At 38.9% G+C, this 17,112-nt stretch overlaps 1 long non-coding RNA gene across 3 annotated transcripts in view; it reads right to left on the bottom strand.

Moving 5' to 3' along the window:
- The window catches only part of LOC131415384 (uncharacterized), a 151,060-nt gene extending 134,612 nt beyond the window's left edge, over window positions 1–16,448 (bottom strand). For all 3 annotated transcript variants that reach the window (XR_009222439.1, XR_009222438.1, XR_009222440.1), the window contains exons 1-2: window positions 16,277–16,448; window positions 4,092–4,169 (exon numbers count right to left, since the gene is read on the bottom strand). This is a non-coding gene — a long non-coding RNA (uncharacterized LOC131415384). The remainder of the gene's footprint in view (window positions 1–4,091; window positions 4,170–16,276) is intronic.
- Between the last annotated feature and the right edge of the window lie 664 nt (window positions 16,449–17,112).

The following is a 17,112-nucleotide window of genomic DNA, read 5'->3' as shown; positions in this document are numbered from 1 at the left end:
GAGGCACTCAGGCCTAAAACTCAAGATTCTCAACTGTTTTCTCCATGCACTTTTTGATATTGTTTCCTCAAGGCAGTCTCAAGTCTGCTAACAGTTTTTCATTGTTAACATATCTAACTTTTTTCTATCCAGACACTGAAATTTTTAAAAATCATCATTCAACACCCTCTTGAGAGGGCTGAGTGCTTTGCAAACATTCTCTCAGAACAGCACTCTGAGAAAGGCAGGCAAGGTCTCCCCCCTTCAATGTTGGCAAATACAAAGTTACCTTTAATTCATCCTCGTGTCCTTTGAATAACTGTTTTGTTATTTCAATAAAGGTCAGAAGGCTTAATGCACAGAGAAAGGTTTGCTCAGGGTTTTTTTTTTTTTTAATTATTTTAAAAAATGAACACAAATGCAAACCCTGCTCACTGGTGGATTTGAGATACAGTTTCGACCACCAAAAAGCAGTTGTGATTTTTAGTCAGAGAACAAAACCCAGAATATTCTCAGGAACAGAACTAGCCTGATTTTGGTGCTGCCTCTTCAAGACTTGAGCCATCCCCAGGATGATGGATGAAAACAGACATGGTGTGGTAACTTTAGAATAAATGCATTCTGTAACAAGTCATTTTTGGTTGAATTATAAATATCATCCTATTCCTATGGCTATGTGGTTTAATTTTTGTTTGTTTTTGTTGTTTGTTTTTATTTTACTTCTTAAGATGAGGCCACTGGCTAGAATCCTAGGCTAGATGACACAACTTTCTCTCTACATAAGGACAGAACATTTTGTTGTAGGGAGGCCATACAGGCCACACTAGCTCTATCCATGCTGATCTTCATAAATCAAAGCAAATATTCTCTTCCTCCCTTTCCATATCTTGGTAGGCATTTTTTCATTCATGTCTTCAACTTATGCTCTTTGACATGACATTTCTCCCTCTCTTCCACTCTTGCCTACTGCAAATATCCAGTGTCTCAGGTCTAGTTGAGATATTATACTTTCCCAATTACTCTAAAAGTTGCACTTTGTCAATTTTACTGGAAGAAGTTGCTGCGTAATATCAACAACAATAACATAAACAACAGCAGTACCACATTTGTTGATTATTGATTAAATGCCAGGCTGGGTTTTAAATGTGTGGTATGCATTGTCTCATTTACTCATAAGAAAAACCTAACGAAGTGGGCACTGTTTTCACTCCCATTTTGCAGTTAAGTCACCCAAGAGAAAGAGAGGTGAGTTTACGTAACTCATCTGAGGTCATTCAGCTTATAGCATACCACGGTATGTATTTCCTCCCCTACTCCTCCATTTCTTAGCAACTGCTATGGAATACACTCTAAGAGCTTGCTGAGATACTAAGAAGCAGCCCTACATGTCTGCATGTTTTGAAGCAAGATATAGTTTATTGATGAACAAGCCATCAAGGAAATATCTTCCCAAATGATGAAAAATTCTTTTTCTTTTATAGGCAGTTTCTGGAGTTTATACATGTGGAAATATTGCACAGTCCATTTTAATTCTTAAATTAGAAGAGAAAAACAGTGAAGGGAAAAGACAGTTTAACTCTCTTTAACTTAGGTGTAAACTGGAGGGTTATTCAAGCCTTGGTTCTTTCCTCTTTTCATAAGTTACAACGAGAGTTAATGTCAAAGAATTAGTTTTTGTTTTTATGTATCTGATTTAATTTTGGAGGTGGTAATTTTGGAGACTTGAGTAGCTTAATGTAAAACTTGTCATGACATAAAGGAAACTGACATCAGATTGTAAAAGTGCTGGGTTGAATAAGGAAAAGAAAAGTACTGTTGTGGGTTATGAGTTTGGTCACAAACCTTCAAACTATGGAAATTCTAATTCCATTTTTGGTTTTTATTCTCTAGGGCTTCAAGCACAGATCAAAGGCCTCTTTCGTTTTCATTTTTAATGAGTTACTGCTTAAAAAGCAAAACCTACTGCACTGCTGGGTCTTCCACAACAGGACTCCCCTATGAGCTGACCCTAACTTCTCCACCACCACAAAGAGATCTGTGTGTGACCTGAGTGTAGACCAGCTCACAGCCAGTCTTACTTCAAGTCCTATTGACTCACGTCCATAGTGGCCTCCATCTGTATTCAGATCTCAATATTCTGAACTTGGGAACCCACCCAAATGGACACCAGTCCACCCTGGCACTCAGTTTGGAGTTCTTAGGTGATTTCCATCCAAGACCCTCTTTGGCAGAGCCCCACCTACTCCCTCCCGCCAATGAGAAGAGGGAAAAATACTTTCAGAATAAACGAAGTGGGGCAAAAGACTGTCAGAATGAACAAAAAGGTTGGAAGTGGATTTCCATTAAAGAATATTCATATATGAACATTCATTCATCCTTGATAATTTGTGGGTATCTGAGCCTTGTTGTATTATTTAAAGTGTGTATTCATACATAAGACTAATTATAGGATCTTATGAGTATATTTGGATGCTTTTTTTAAACCATACTTACATTTCTCAGTCCATTTAATTTTTTACCTTTTTTAAAATTACATTTTAAAACATTGTGAATTGGATCAAAGCACTATAAAATGGATATTTAGATAATCTAAACATTGTTTGAATTGTGACCAAAATATATATATACATAATTTCACTGGATTTATTCTTTCATATGGAGAAATTATCAGGGAGTGACATAAAATGAATTGTGAAGAATAAAATTAGATTACTCTGTGTGTGTGTGTGTGTGTGTGTGTGTGTGTGTGTGTTCCCAGATGGTAAGAATTGGTTCTATTCTTCCAAAACTTTGGTAACAGAGGCCAAAATATGAGGCAACACAGAGGCAAAAGAATGAAATTATGAGAGAATTCTACTCAGAGGGTTTTCTTAGACTTGTATATTCTACTAATGTACATATGTCCCAGCTCAAGGTGGCTTACAGTTCAACAAGAAAAATCCATTTTAAGGACTACATTACAATTTATATCTCCAAATAATTAACTAAGCACTATACACCAGGGATATTGATAAACCTCCACGTCTCTCTGAATTGCAACTCTCTCATCATCAGACTTTTGCAAATACTGTTTCTGTTCTGATTGGAAGCCATTCCCTAAAATTTACCCTCTTCCCCTCATCTACCCACTACTCACTCTTTATTTAGCTGACTTTTCAGATATCAAGGTTCAGCTTAGTACCTGCATTCTCTTGAAACATTCTCTCCTTGATCCTCTCCTATCCACCGAAATATCTCTCTGTGCTTCCAATGTACCCTATAGTTTCCCTCCCATTTCTGACATTGCATTATGATTGCCTATTGTTATATCTGTTTTTGCCATAAAATCATAAGTTCTCTAAATCAGAATCCAGAGGCTATCTTGTTTACCCTTGATTTCCCAGTTCCTAGCCTAATATTTGACATATAGTAAGTGCTCAATAAATCTTTCTGGTCTAAATGAGTAAAAGCAATGCATCCCACAGTGTATCTTAAAGCTGGCAATCTTCCTAAACCACACAGTACTTTCCTATATGTTCACAGAGAAAAGGCTACATAGACTACCCAGCCCAGGACATTTTCCTCCTTGTATTTATTCCATCCACTACAGGCAATCAAAAGCCAGAACTTCATTTTTTCTCAGGCTTCATCAAAGAAAAGTTGGCTTTAAACCACGCTCCCAAGGCCCCACCTGATTCCTGATTCTTGTGTATTCTACTGGCCCATCTGCCAGTGGGTTTGACCAACCATCTGGTTGAGTCACACTATTTGAATCTTTGCTTCAGCATTTCCTTGGAGTATTTCTCCTTCCTTCTCATTGTGTAGTCTTCCTGCTTCCTCTTCCTTCCCTCAACACTGCTGCCAGAGCCCACCTCTGCTGTCATTTGAGGGCATCACAAGTCTGGCCCCACAGTACTGGTGTTCAGTGACATGGTTTCTATCATGCCAATCTTGCCTCAGGATGACTTTGAAACATTTTTCAGGCTACTCCAATGCTTCCCAGGGAGATTGTCTTTTCATTTCAGAAAGATTTCAATAACACCAAATCCCTCCTTTACAGAAATTCCAGCGAGGTGAGGCAATGATGCCAGGCTTGCAACAATGGTCCCCTAGCTACGCATCGCTCCACTTACCTTGAGTGACAGCCTCTAAGGAGAAGGTAAGATTGGCTGATCTCCAGAAAAGAAAGCTGGTATATGCTGTTCTGGGGGCTGAATGGAAAAAAAATAGCTCCAATGACATTTTGAAAACAATTATTAAGAAAAACTACCCAAATACATTCTCTATAGATTTATTTCCAAATGAGTAAATACCAATAATTCCCTTTTGTTTAGTATGAAAGTTTCAGAAGAGGTACTGTTGACATTTTCACGCACATATATAATTTATATGATACAGACATACATAAACACACACGCATATACACACAACTCATGAGATGTAAACATTGTAGAAAGAAAAATACGTTCCCAACCGTTAATCTTCAAGGAAGTCTCCCCTGCTGACTTTCATATACATTGAAAATTCAGCATATATAAAAGACTTAATTTAGACACTACCATGGTTTAAAGATTTTGAGACCATGTTAACAGGCAAATTGAAGAATTTAGAAACTGCTATTTTTTGTGTGTGTGTATGTGAGGAGATCAGCCCTGTGCTAACATCTGCCAATCCTCCTCTTTTTTTTTTTCGCTGAGGAAAACTGGCCCTGGGCTAACATCCATGCCCATCTTCCTCCACTTTATATGGGACACCGCCACAGCACGACTTGCCAAGCAGAGCGTTGGTGCACGCCCTGGATCTCGGCCTGCGAACCCCGGGCTGCCGCAGCGGAGTGCACGCACGTAACCGCTTGTGCCACCGGGCCGGCCCCAAAAACTGCTATTTTAACTCCTCTTTCTCAAGACATGGCCTTAGGGGCCTGCCTGGTGGTGCAAGCAGTTAAGTGCGCGCTCTCTGCTGCGGCCGCCTGGGGTTCACCGGTTCTGATCCCTGGCGTGCACCCACGCACTGCTTGTCAAGCCATGCTGTGGCGGCATCCCATATAAAGTGGAGGAAGATGGGCACGGATGCTAGCCCAGGGCCAGTCTTCCTCTGCAAAAAGAGGAGGATTGGTAGATGTCAGCTCAGGGCTGATCTTCCTCACAAGAAAACAAACAAACAAAAAAAGACATGGCCTTAAATAGTCCCATGATCATCCCCTAAATGAACCAAGCTCAGTCAGATAGAGTAATTTATGCTAACGAATGTTGACTGGGGTAGCAAAGCAATGTAAATTCAGCCATGTCTTTACTTTCCTCAAGAACCTACTTTCTGTGATGAAGAACAAAGCTTCTTATAAAACCCTTGCCTTCCTGCCTAACCTCATTTCAAGCCCACTCAGCTTGGTGCCCTGTGTTCTAGACTATTCTTACTAATACTCCCAAGCTACTCCTTGAAGAACCTTCCCTACCCTGCTATCCCAGACCAAGCTTGACCATTTTGATGTATACCCTTAAATCATACTGTGCTTCTCCACAGTACTCAGCACAACTCTAAGCTAAATAATTATTTGTTTACTATTTTTCCTGAACTAGACTATAGAGTTCAATGAGCTTGGGGGTTCTAGACATCTTGTTTGCCACTGTGATCCCACCATGGTCAATATGTAGAAAGCTATTAATCAATATTTGTTGGATGAATGAATGAATGACTGACCACTTAATATCCTAGGTGCTTCGTGATCTCCCCATGCTCCTTCTAATATATTTTGCTCATGGTCTTATCATGACAAAATAGACTTTCCTGTTTCCTACCTACACAATTATTAAGGTTTATCTTCAGTCTTAACAATTCCATAAAGTTTTGCATGGTCTTTCTGTCCAGAATGATTTTGCTCTTCTCAAGTCATTTGCATTGTATATTTTGCACCATTACTTAATTGCATCATAGTTATGCATATTTTCTCCCATTGGGATGTTATGGTGTCCTTTTTATTTCCTATCTAAGCTTCCCTCAGTACTTTCTTAGGTGGTCCTAAGACAAATAATGTATAGTGCAGAAGAAACACACACACACACACATAAATATATACACACACACAGATGAAATGTTACCTTGAGATTTTGTCTCAGACTGATCTCTGAAGTTCTCACTAGCCATGTGTTAGCTATACTTTGAAGTTAGTTTCTACCTTCTTGAGACTCCTCACTTTCTCCTTAGAATGTCATTTTGACCAATTTTTCTATGCCAGATGATCTTGACTACATTCAGTAAGCACTCCCATCACCCAATTCTCTTCCTTAAAGAAAACATTACTATCACAAGAGATAAAATATGGATGTGTGTTCCTCATTTTATATTGAACAAATGAATTATTGCCTATATATCTCCAGCTCTCTTTCAAATACATAAATGATATAAAAGAAACAGAGGGAGATTCGTTCTAAGTGCTACAACCCTGTTGAAAATGTAACATAGGACACCAAGGCTTTAGAGAATATATCAGCCAGGTTGGACTTGGTTATCGAAGGTAACAAGTCACCCAGAAATCTCAGAAACTAGACACATTAAAGTTTATTTCTTACTCACGTTATTTGTCCATCATGAGTCAGTTGGGTGGCTCCACTCTTAACGTAACCAACTAGAGGATCAGCCTGACAGAGGCCCCATTGCTGTACTATCACAGTTCCCAAAGGAGGAGAAAGGAGCAAGGTGAATATGTACTGGCTCTGAGAGTTTCATTGGCCAAAGTCAAATGGACATGTCCAACCTCAAAGGGAGTGTGGAAGTGCAATCCTACCATGTGCCCGAAGGAAGGAAAAGAGGGATCATTTAAAGTATTGCACTAGTGACAAGCACAGGGAGTAATTGTTAAATTTTGCAATGTAAGTTATGCATTATAAGGAAACTGAGGAAAAGAAAAGGAAGATAGGCTTTAGAGAATGCAGAGGATGAAGCTGCTAAACCCCTCTGAAATTTCCAGATGACACCAGCTGGGACAAGCATTATTTACACCAAGGACGAAGAAGCAAGTTGCTTACGTAGAACTCCTTGTGGCCTTATGTAAGTAGCACTCTTTCAATAGGACTCCAGCCCCTAACTTTACTAACTCCAGTTATTTCCCAAATGCTCCAAATGGAACTATGCCCACTTTTGTTGAGTACCAGAAATAACTTTGTGTACATTTTTCCTCCAAAAGATCTCCAGATGGAGTCTGACTTATGCTCCCACAGATTTTCTCCATTGAGTTACTTAGTTCCTGTTGATTTTTCTAAGGGCAGTTAAAAGTCAGATATAATCTCTGAGACAATTTCATGCAATGACTGTAACCATCAATATGTTTAACTTACTGACAGACCTGTGGCCAGGTAGAACCAACATCCTCAAACTTGCGTGGCCTTGTGTGTCACATCAGGTTTCCAAAAGTATCCGTCTTCATTTCGACTCAGTATTAAGCACTTAGTTTCTTACTTATCCCAAATTTTAATGTTGCTTAATAAAAAGGAATGCCTCATATGGTTAGATCAAAATGTTGACTTTGATTTTGTTTATATCATTTGTAAATCCCTGTTAAATTTTAAAATTTGCTTAAAGTACTCTGGGCCAAATATGGCAATGTTATTTGTTCAATAATCACTTATTATGAAATGACTGTGCTTTTTGGTTGAATAGATGTGAGGAATGCGATCTTTGCTATCAAAGTGTTCACAGTTCAGTGCAGAAGTCAAACAGATGGACAAACAGCTGTAATTCAGTAAATTCTGTGAAAGAAGTGTGATGACTACACCACTGATGGTAGTGATGAAAATAGTTCAAGTCTCCTATGAAGTCTCCACCTAATATTAATACAAGCCCCAAATAGCCAGGGCCTCTATGGTTCTAAAGTGTAACTGAATGGACACACTTGTTCCCTGATAATTCTGACATGACACAGGCTATTACAACAAATAACTCATTTCTAACTTCCCTCTGAACTTTGCTCCCTCAATCTGAGATAAATTTTAAATTTCACTGGGCCTCAGTTTCCATTTGCATTCACACAGGGTGCTGCTTTCTCTCCTTGGTCTGTTTGAAGGAATAATTAAAGGAGGCAGTGGACTTAGAGGAGAAGATCTAAATCTGGATGTCTGACATTTTCCTGGGGGCAGCCTTGCCTCTGTGGGCAATGTCTTCTGGCCTTCAATTGTTTCCTGCTTTGTTATTCAACTGGTTAGGATTAAAACATGGCCATCTCTGTTGGCAGGACTAGAGTGATAATCTTGACTGCAGAGGTTTATGTCAAAGAAAGAGACCAGGAAAAGTGTGATTTCTACACAATGAGTTACATATTTTGGCCAAGATGAAAGAAGAGAAGAGCACAATCAATATTCTGTATAACTGTTGATTAGTAGTAGTGTTCCTGGTAATTAGGTTCCTGGTATGGTTAGGAAAATTTTATTCCCCTAGAGAAAGCTGCTCGGGAGTTATTTCATCTAGTACCTATATTGATAACATAAAATAAGAAGTATGGGATATAAAAATGAGAAAATCATTATTTAATCTCAGAGGTTTGTTGTTTCTTCTTCTTTTTTAAATTTAGCATCATAAAATGGATGCAAAGATTATTACTGAAAAAGAGAATTGTCTGAGCTCTTATTTGTCAACATCTTGGGAAGCTGTAACAAGGAATTCACCTTGTGGCAGCTGGATACAGGCTGTTGGCACCTTAACTATCATGCCCAAGAAAGAAAAACTGATGAAAAGGCTTGTAAGGATGAGTTTAACCAGAACATATCCAAAAAGTGGTAACATAATTGTTCACTAAACCTAATGAAGCCTAGAATCTCAAGATTGTCTAATGGGCCCCAAATCTAGAAGGAAGTTCCTTCCTTCGTTCCTTCCTTCGTTCCTTCCTTCCTCCCTCCCTCCCTCCCTCCCATCCTTCCTTCCTTCCTCCCTCTCTCCCCTGCTTTTCCCTCTCTCCCTCTCTCTTTCTCCTTCTCCTCTCCCTCTTTCTTTTCATTTTTATCCTGCAGAAATGGTTGTCTTTAGGTGTCACATCTGACCCAACGGCTGGAGACATCTGAGCCCTAGAAATTCTACTGGGTAACCATGATGATTCTCTTCTCTGACGTTCTGACATATTCTCCCTCAACTCCCATTATGGTGGTGATCACACCACTATCTGCTGAAGTAAAGAGCCACTCAACCCAGTGAACTTTATGGACTCTGACTTCCAAGACCCCCCATTGTCAATGCTTGTGCTTGCAAAATGCATGTTCTGGGGCCATCACCCAGGATCCCCCAGTGGAACCACCAGACTTTATATCCAAGCTATCTAAATTTCAGACAATTTCCAGTTGACAAACATTCATTAGACACTTATAAGCTGAACATTATAGTAACACAAGTATGAATAAGACACATTCCATTACAGGTGACAAATCTGATGCTTAAGAATAACAATAATAGCAATTGTGTGCTTACTATACGGCCGGGGTTGTATATAGTACTCTGTATGCATTATTGCGCTTGATCTCCACAACACATCAATGGGATAGTTCATATTACTACATTCTTGTTACAGATGAGGAAATTGAGGCTTAACAAGATTAAATCATAGTTATATAGGTAATCAGTTGTAGGGTGAAATTCAGACCCAGGCAGTCTTACTGCAAAGACCAAGCTGTTAACCACTCTACCTTCCTCTCTTTCCGTACCTCACCACAGGTAACGTACCTCATTCTGTTTAGTGAAGTGACATCCAGATGCTCCAATTTCACAATACGATCATATCATCATTCTGAGAGTGGGACCACAGATTCTGTCTAAATTTATCTACTTCTAAAGTATCCTGGAGATCCCTAGATATAATTCCGTAGTGTGGGCTCATTTGTTTGCAAGGTGTCTTTGTCCCATTGCCAGCTTTGAGCCACTATAGGGCATGATGACAGTAGCTGTCACTCTGAGAATCCACATGACATCTCTCTCCTTTACATGTTCATGAAGATGACCCATATTCCCTATCTAGTGCTGCTAGCTTCTGTTTGAGAGAAATCATCAGATGCCAAAGCCTCCTAGTCAAACTTAATCAAAGCCCAAGGACCTCAGAATCTGTCTGACTCCAGGGATTCCTTCTTTGGCGTCCCTGTGGTTTATACATCGCCCATTAATCCGGTGGCCATGCCAAGAATTCAAACAAAATGCTGTAGCACATCTCTGCTTCATTGATGTCTGGGTTATCTTTCTGTCCCAGTGGACCTTTGCTCAAGTATTTCATTTTCATTCAAAGTAAAAACCACTTTCTATAGTAAATATGAAAACTGACTTAGCAACTGGAAATCTATTCCATCCTAGTCCCATCATAGCAATTCTTCCATCACGTTTGCCACCATGGCTTTGAATGTCCTCCAGACCATGCTTCATGGTTGAAGCCCTTGAGAGGCACTTTCTGTGGCATGCCCAGAGAAAGCTCCTCCTAGAATTAGACACGGTATGGTGCCCCAAGGCATCACTGCCATTCTGTCCTCACTAAACCTTGCCTTCTCGTCTATGGCTCTCATTGCACATTTCCCTGCAGGGCTCTGCCCATAGGGTTATAGTGTCTAAGAGTATCCCCTGCATCCACCTTCTGTACCCACAGTAGCTGATAGTGAACTTGTAGATAACCATTGACTGACGCTAAGATTTTAGAGTGAGGTCCTTGGCAAAAAGAGAAATATGGGATAATAGTTGACCTCTTACTACACAGTGTCTCTCCAACTCGATGTTTGTTCAAGCACTTCAGGAGCAAACCTAGGGCTTGAGGTCTGTTTAATTGAACAGTCTCTTTAAGAAAACCAATACAAAAAAAAACAAACATAAATAAATAAATAAGTAAAACAATACAATATTATGAACAAAACAATTGGGCACAAAAATTAATGTTTACATAGTATAATAAAAGAAATCAAGACAAATTGTAATTTTTAAAAGCTTAAAAATCCCACAGATATTACTATATGCAGATATAAAAAAATTGATTTTTTGAATATTTTTAATATTTACAATATTTTAAAATTTTTAATGGACATACTATAAAATTAGCTTTGTTTAAATGTACAGTTTATGAATTTTAACACGTATAGACTCATGCAATTACTAACACAATGAAAATATGGAACAGTTAATCACATCCCCAAATTTCCATATACTTCCCTTTTGTAGTTTAACCCACCCTCCCAAACCCTAACCCCTGGCAAACACTGATTTGTTCGCCTTCCATATAGTTTTACCTTTTCCAGAATGTCAGACAAATGGATGATATACTATTGTAAACTTTTTGGATTTTTTCTACTTAACAAAATGCCTTTGTGATTCATCCAAGTCGTTGCTTGTATCTACAGCTCAGTCCTCTCTATTGTTTGAGTGGTATTCTGTTGAGTGAAGGTACCCAGGGTTTATCTCTTCATAATGTTTTCCTACATTTTGTGACAGCGCTCTGTTTGTAAGACCAAGATTTTATAATATTCTCTGTAAGATAATAGAAAATTCAATCTTTTCCCTAATATGATTGTAATTTGATTTTTACTGCTGATATATTTTTTAAATGTCTTTTGGTTTTATCAATTTGTTTTGGCAAATTCAGGCAAAATTTTCAGATTGTTATCAAACTCTATCAAAGGTCCAATATTTATATTTGAGTAGCAAGGTTTGGAAGAATTTTCTGCAGCCTAGCTCCGGTTCTATACATTTAAAGCTTTGATTTTCCTCCAGTCCCATCATCCTTTGGATGTTGGGTACCACACGGCACATTCCTATGAGATGCAGCCTCTGAGATCGCACCTTCCTGTTACCTCCATGTAAGTCAGCACAACGGGCAATAGGAGGAGTCATGACTACTCAGGGATAGCTAGCAAGAACTTAATCATACATGGAAGGGCTGCAAACCACAAACTACATCCCACTAAATACAAACCAAATGGACCTCGACTCAATTTCTCCTTAGTTGGATCCCAAAACTGCCTGCAGCCACTCTAATGCTGTCCCTAAACGGAGGATGAGTGTTCTCGGAAGGAAGTCAAAGTAGAAACAGATAGTGGATTTTACTGGCAGGAGTTCAGGTATTTTACTTTGTAAATGTGTAAAGCCAGGAGGGTTTATTCTTCACATTCTGCTACAGCTGCCCTCCATAGAAACTAGGCCACAGCATTAAACTCTGAGGTCCATGTGGTTTTGGAAAGCCCATTCCAATCCCATGTCACTCCCAGGCCCAGTTCTGGGTACAGGAAGTGTCAGGAATTGCATAGTAGACCCTGTAATTTCTCTCTTTGGTTTTAGAAAGCATTTCTCAAGCACTCTCTGCTCTCCCAGGCCTCTCTTACCTGGGGTTTAAGCTGGTGTTAGTTCTTATGTTGCTCTCTCACCACTGTCTGCTCTTAGAGAGCCTTAGTCCCATGAAAAAAATCTCCCTCTTCTCTTTTTTCCTTACAGTCTTTGGAATATTTCTCACATGTGCTCCCAAATGAGTTAGGTCAGTTTCCTAAGGAAATCCTCAAAGCATTCCATCTACCTTCTGCTGATTATCTATGCCAGTTATGAAGAGTTTCAACGGTCTTGGTAGATACCAGATAACACTCTCCTATAGGACTGCCACCTCCAGGGGGCTTCTGTGGTTGGCAGCCACCACCTATGGCTCTAGATCTGTTGTTTCTGGAAGGGTCCACTAGTGAAGCCATCTAAAAGATAGCAGTGCCGCTATCCTGAGGTAAAGTAGAGAAACAGCTTGTTCCTTCCTGGCGAGTAATGACTTGATTAACTGCTTTGAAAAATCAAACCAGCAAACAATAACACACACGTGCTAAGGTGCTAATAAGCTGAAGGATCCTTGTAAGTATAATATTTCCCTTTCCAGCTGACACGTAGATGTTGAGAGTGCTCTCTAGAGACAGTTTTCTAGTCTTTATTTCCTCAAGAGGAATCTTCTGATTCTGGGAAGCATCTATACATTATTAAGATGGATAAAACCTGGTCTGAATGAGAGTGAACCTATTGCCTGGTGATAACCGCAGTGCAATGTGTGGGTGTTTGTATGACTGTTAATCAGAAGGGAGGTCTATAACTTTGGGCTTAGGACACTATATTTGGTCTTGTGTGGTTCAACATTAAGGTAAAGAATAAAATGTATTACATGTGTAGAATAAGGAAGTTGTAACGAATAATCAGTATCCTCTATGTTGGATCGACATTTCAAACTTACTAATCATTTTGGGACCCAATAAGTCCACTTCTAGGCATTGACTCTGAGGAAATAATCAGTGAAGTAAATGGTCATGTGTGTGCCAGGATGTACAAGCACTATTTATTAAAGCAAATATTGTGAGGAAACTAATAGTCACGGCATTAGTAGTTTGCTAGGGCTACCATAACAAAGTCCCACAGACAGGGTGGCTTATGCAACAGACATTTATTTTCTCACATTTCTGGAGGCTGGAAGTCTAAGATCAAGGTGTTGGCAGAGTTTGTTTCTTCTGAGTCCTCTCTCTTTGGCTTGTGGATGGTCATTTTCTCCCTGTGTCTTCATATGGTCTTTTTTCTGTAAGCCTCTGTGTCCTAATCTCCTCTTCTTATAAAGATACCACTCATATTGGATTAGGGCTTACCCTAACGACCTCATTGTAACTGAATTACCTCTTTAAAGATTCTATCTCAAAACAATACTGGGATTTAGGACTTCAACATATGAATTTAGAGGGGAAACAATTCATCCCATACCAGTCACATAATAGGAAATCCATTAAAATCTTTATGGTACATGTACTTTGCACTCTGCAGCCAATAAGAATTATGATGTTTTGTGAATATTCATGGGTACAAGAAAATGTTAATGGTAAAGAGTTAATTTAAAAGTGGGTTATAAAATTACTTATAATCCTAATTTTATAAAAGTATACATATATTAAAAAACAGATCTATACTATATATTTTAAATTAACCTAATTCTTTCCACTTCTGCTCACATAAACCTAACACTTTTATCAAATATCACTGCCAAAGTTTCTGCAGGTTGCTTGGGAGTATTTTGTGGACGCTCAGTTAAAAGTCAACATCCAAGTTATTCTGCAAACCTGGTCAGACAGTGCTCTAGTCCGCCCCACTGGCCACACAGTCCCTCCTGCTATTCCATCAGGCAGAGCAACTTCCCATCAGAAGCTACCACTCCTCCTGGCATGATGGTGAAGCTGTAATTCTACTCCAGGCACAGCAGCGCACCCTGCCCTGTTTCCTCTCTCTGTATCCAGATTCAGCCTCCCAGGCACTGCTTAGGCCCAGTGCTTTCTGGGTACCCTCCTGGGACAGTGTGGCACCAACTAGGTCTCTAAGGGCCAAGGATGAGTGTTATTCTCTGGTGAAGTGAGGAAGGGTGTCCCATTTCCATTGTGCTGACAATTGTGTTGCTTGGGTTCTAATAAAATCAATACTTGTAGGTGAAATAGTACTTTCTGATTCTAATTACATCTCCTGTGATCCCTACAGCTCATAGACATGAGTCAAATGGGGATTCAATTGGGAGACAACCCAAGAGAGAGGCATTTCTGAAGGATTTCTAACTAATACACACAATGACACTTGGATCTTTCAGCTTTCCAAGAGGTTCCAGAGATCTCATGAGGTTTATCAAATATGTTAAATATGTATACTTGCATCATCATTTGTTCTAAGTAACTTAACTTATTACATATATGTATATCTATTATATACATATATATATATATATATGGGGAGGAGAAGGAGGGGGAGAGAGAGAGAAAGAAAATACTGACTGCTATTTCTTCTAAATTGTATAATTGTGGGTATTTAGTTTTCTCTTTTATGCCTTCCTAGTTTAAAATTTTCCTTTAACAAGTATTTATTATTTTTCACCAATGTTTAAAAAAATCTATAAAATACTGTCCACAAAGAAATAATTAAAGAACAAAATCTCAAGAGGCTAGAACTAATATTATCAATTTTAACAGATTTAAATTTAAAATTCTAAGTTTACTTAAAAATTATTTGCACTTTTACAAGACAGGGAAATCTGGTTTATTTTCAGATGATATGTAAAGGTCCTGAGATTTTCACTGTTCTGAGTGTAGAAAGAGTGTAGAAGAGGCAGCAGGGAATGCCCGAGCCTGGGTGCTGTGACTTCTTAGGAGGACATGTGGGCTATAGACATCATCAACCTAAAGAAGAGAGGACTTGAGCATTTTCGCATTTTTCACATACGTGATGGGCTGCCTCATAGGACAAGAATTAAAGGGAGTTATTGGACTAGATAGGTACATCTAGAAGGCAAAACTAAGATCAATATTTTCTTCCTTTTAATACAGTATATTGACTACCTATTATATGCCAAGCACTGAAGAATAAAACAAATAAATGCTCTAGAAGCAGATATCTGCTCAATAAATTTTAAAAAGAACTTTATAACCTTTTTAGTAACAGAACAGGTTGTTTTTAATGTAGTAAGTCTCCCATCCTTAAAATGCTCTGTGTGAGACTATATAACCATCTCCCAAGGACGCAGTATCAGGAATTTCTGAATCCCACATAGCCTAGAACTACGATTCTCAAAGTATTAAGTAAAATCATCCAGAGGTCTTGTTAATACACAGATTCCTGGACACACCTCCAGAGACTCTGATTCATTATAATTTGCATTTCTAATAAGCTTTTATGAGATATCAATGCTGTTGGTCCATGGACCACACTTGGAGCAGCAATGGCAGAGGTTGGGATATCCCAGGCTCTTCTTCCTCCCAAGATTGGTAATTCTAAGACTACAGACAGAAAAAAATGTCTGCCTCATCAAATTTATTCACCTCAGCTCACAAAAAGGGAAAGACAGCTGAGGGAAGGAAAGAAACACAACCTGATCAAAAGCAGAACCAGCCCAAAGTGATGGACCTGTTTCTGGGGCAGTGAGATGTTTAGAAGACAAAGTTTCCAGCAAGCCTCCCCAGATGATTCTTGTAAAATGGTTTCAGATATAATTTTTTTTCAAAGATCCCCAATTACACTCTACACAGCTTTTAGATTGCACTGACAAAGCTTTAAAAAATGATGCATTTACTCCATGCAGGCAGCAGTCTCTGGAGCCGAAGCCTCCGCATTAGTGATGTGTCGCAGCTGGTTTCAGGGCTGCGTTGAAAGCTTCAAGCTTTGGCACGACTGAGCATTAACTCAGCATTAAGCAGAAGCTTTGACACCGGAGACTACAAACTTGGATGGATTAAATACACATTTTGAATATCTCACAAAATACTAGCAATAAGGGGGATACAGAGATTTTTGAAAAGAGAAAGTGAGAGGAGGAAATAAAACGCTTGCAACATACGTAAGAAGAGACCGAGAAGATGTCGGTCTGGCAAATCTTGGCTGTCCCACCTTCAACACAGCTCCCTTCCTTCTCTCTCTCACCGTGCAGCATTTATATCCATCTTCTCAACGGGAATGGCTCTTTGAGATTTTAGCCTGTGTGTGCACCACTGGAACATAATAAAAAAATTTTTTGTAATACAGCAAACTCTGATCTAGCCTCTTTTATTGTATAAGAGATTCGAGCTAACTGCAGGCCAGGTCCTGTCCCCAGAATAGCAAAAAATGTCACCATTCAGTAAGCATTCAGTATATTCTCATAGGTTACTAAAATATAGTGCATAATAAATGCCATTTTCTAGTTCTGTTGTGCACATAACTTTTTCACAACAATTTCACAGATATTGACTCATTTGATTCTTACCATAATCCATGTGTTAGATCAGGATTATCATACCATTGCCCAGAAAAAAAAAAAAATGAGTATCTGAAGGATTTAGTTCCTTGCTTAAGGTTATATAGATTATAGGAAGTGTCAGGGCAAGATTTCATTTTTACTAAAACCAGGTTCTCAGACTTTTTCCTCACTGTGCATAACCATAGATTTCAATACCTAGTTCTAACATTGTAAATCAATTGTACTCGTGGGTTTATTTTTCAATTCATATTCATAAGAGCCTTATAAAGATTCTAAAGAATCTCTTTCTGGAAATATAACACAATAGTAATAAGGAACTATAATATACTAGTCTAAGCATGCCAGTGTTCTAAAGGTAGGGATTTAAAAGATGTTCTTTAGAGCTGTCCAACTAGTTTGCCAGAATTCCACTCCAACTCCAGACTAGATTTATCAGT

Source organism: Diceros bicornis, chromosome 16 (assembly GCF_020826845.1).
Source record: "Diceros bicornis minor isolate mBicDic1 chromosome 16, mDicBic1.mat.cur, whole genome shotgun sequence".
Lineage (NCBI taxonomy): Eukaryota > Metazoa > Chordata > Mammalia > Perissodactyla > Rhinocerotidae > Diceros > Diceros bicornis.
The sequence above is the reverse complement of the archived record's forward strand: the minus strand, read 5'-3'. Positions and strand labels throughout refer to the sequence as shown.